We start from the raw sequence: 2,393 nt of genomic DNA, 5'->3' as shown, positions 1-2,393 counted from the left end.
AGAAAACGAACTAGAATGACGAAGTCTTAATGAGGTAATAACTCTTCTCAGTGTTCCAATGCCAAAAAAAAAATAAGAGAAAATTAAATCCTAAGAACTATGAATATGTAGAGAGATAACCTAGAGGAGGAGTAAAACTAGATCTAAAAACTAAAACTGTGTAGAATGAATGTTATCTCTGGTTTCTGCATGTTCTCTGGCTCTAGTCTGCTGTTTTGGGCCGAAAATTGGGTCAAAATAGGGTCCAAAATTGCCCCCAGCGATTCTTCAAATTATGCAGATCGCGCATGCCACGCGATCGCGTCGCTCATGCGGACGCGTCATTCGCGTTTCGCTTCACCACGCGGGCGCGTCGTCCACGCCTCTGTGTCGCTCGTGCTTTTCCATTTCGCGCGGTCGCGTCATTCATGCGGCCGCGTCACTGTGATTTGATCTTTTCCGCGCGGTCGCGTCGTCTATGCGGCCGCATCGCTTCTCGCTGGTCATCTCCTCAATTTCTTGTGTTCCTTCCATTTTTGCTAGCTTCCTTTCCAATCTCCAACTCATTCTTGCCCTATAAAGCCTGAAATGCTTAACACACAGATCACGACATCGAATGGAATAAAGGAGAAGTAAAATGTATAATTAAAAGTCTCTAGGAAGCAGTTTTCACTCATGTAATAATTTCAGGAAGGAAATATAAATGCATGCTAATTTAATGAATAAGTTGGTTAGGATCATGATAAAACCACATAATTAAACACAATATAAACCATAAAATAGTGGTTTATCAATGATACTAGTGGGAAGATTTTGTTTTTAATTCAAATTTTTTTCAAATCTTCATAATTTTTCAAAATCAAATCTTTTTCAAATCATATATTTTCAATCATATCTCTTCAAAATCAATTTCTTTCCATTTTTTTTATTTATTACTATTTTCGAAAATCCTTGCTAAAAATAATGATTTACTTCAAAATTTTCAAGTTGTTACTTGCCTATTAAGAAAGGATCAAATTTTAAATTTTAAGAATCATATCTTTTACTTTCTTGTTAGTCAAGTAATCAACTTTAATTTTAAAACTTTCTCTTTTTTTAATTTGATTTTCAATCATATCTTCTCAATCATATCTTTTCAATCACATCTTTTCAAAATTAACTCTCAATCATATCTTTTTAATTTCTAATTTCAAAATATTTTTCAAAAATCACTTTATTTCTTTCCCAATCTTAATTTTCGAAAATCTCAATCAAATTTTTAAAATTTCTTTTTTATTATTATTTCAAAATCTTTTTAATTTATTTTCAAAAATTCTTCCCCTCTTTTCACATCCTTCTATTTAAGGGCTAACACTCCTCCTCAAGGTGCAATTCGAACCCTATTTCTTTAATAAGTTCGAATTCTCTCATCTCTACCTCCTCCTTCTATTCTTCTTTTCCTCTGACACCTCAAGGAATCTCTATACTATGACATAGAGGATTCCCTACTTTCTTGTTCTCTTCTCTTTTATATGAGCAGAAACAAAGATAAAGGCATACTTGTTCAAGCTGATCCTGAACCTGAAAGAACCTTGAAGAGAAAGCTAAAAGAAACTAAAGCACAATTCTCTCTAGAGGGCCTAACAGAGCTTTTCAAGGAAGAAGAAAACATGGCAGCCGAAAACAATAATGCCAACAATGCAAGGAAGGTGCTTGGTGACTTTACTGCACCTATTTCCGACTTCTATGGGAGAAGCATCTCAATCCCTGCCATTGGAGCAAACAACTTTGAGCTTAAGCCTCAATTAGTTTCTCTAATGCAACAGAATTGTAAGTTTCATGGACTTCCATTGGAAGATCCTCATCAGTTCTTAGCTGAATTCTTGCAAATCTGTGACATAGTCAAGACCAATGGGGTTGACCCTGAAGTCTACAGACTTATGCTTTTTTCCTTTTGCTGTAAGAGACAGAGCTAGGACATGGTTGGATTCACAACCTAAAGAAAGCCTGAACTCTTGGGAAAAGCTAGTTAATGCCTTCTTGGCAAAGTTCTTTCCACCTCAAAAATTGAGCAAGCTTAGAGTGGAATTCCAAACCTTCAGACAGAAGGAAGGTGAATCCCTCTATGAAGCTTGGAAAAGATACAAGCAATTGATCAGAAGATGTTCTCCTGACATGCTTTCTGAATGGAGCATCATAGGTATTTTCTATGATGGTCTGTCTGAACTATCCAAGATGTCATTGGATAGCTCTTCTGGAAGATCTCTTCATCTGAAGAAGATGCCTGCAGAAGCTCAAAAACTCATTGAAATGGTTGCAAATAACCAATTCATGTACACTTCTGAAAGGAATCCTGTGAATAATGGGATAGCTCAGAAGAAGGGAGTTCTTGAGATTGATACTCTGAATGCTATATTGGCTCAGAATAAAATATT

General features: G+C 35.9%; 1 non-coding gene across 1 annotated transcript; it reads right to left on the bottom strand.

Moving 5' to 3' along the window:
* Positions 1 to 2,031: 2,031 nt before the first annotated feature.
* LOC112781359 (small nucleolar RNA R71) lies at positions 2,032 to 2,139 on the bottom strand. The gene has a single exon (XR_003192140.1). It is a non-coding gene; the product is annotated as a small nucleolar RNA R71 (small nucleolar RNA).
* Between the last annotated feature and the right edge of the window lie 254 nt (positions 2,140 to 2,393).

The sequence above is a fragment of the Arachis hypogaea genome, chromosome 19 (assembly GCF_003086295.3).
Source record: "Arachis hypogaea cultivar Tifrunner chromosome 19, arahy.Tifrunner.gnm2.J5K5, whole genome shotgun sequence".
Taxonomy (NCBI): Eukaryota; Viridiplantae; Streptophyta; class Magnoliopsida; order Fabales; family Fabaceae; genus Arachis; species Arachis hypogaea.
This window is presented reverse-complemented; position numbering and strand designations above follow the sequence as displayed.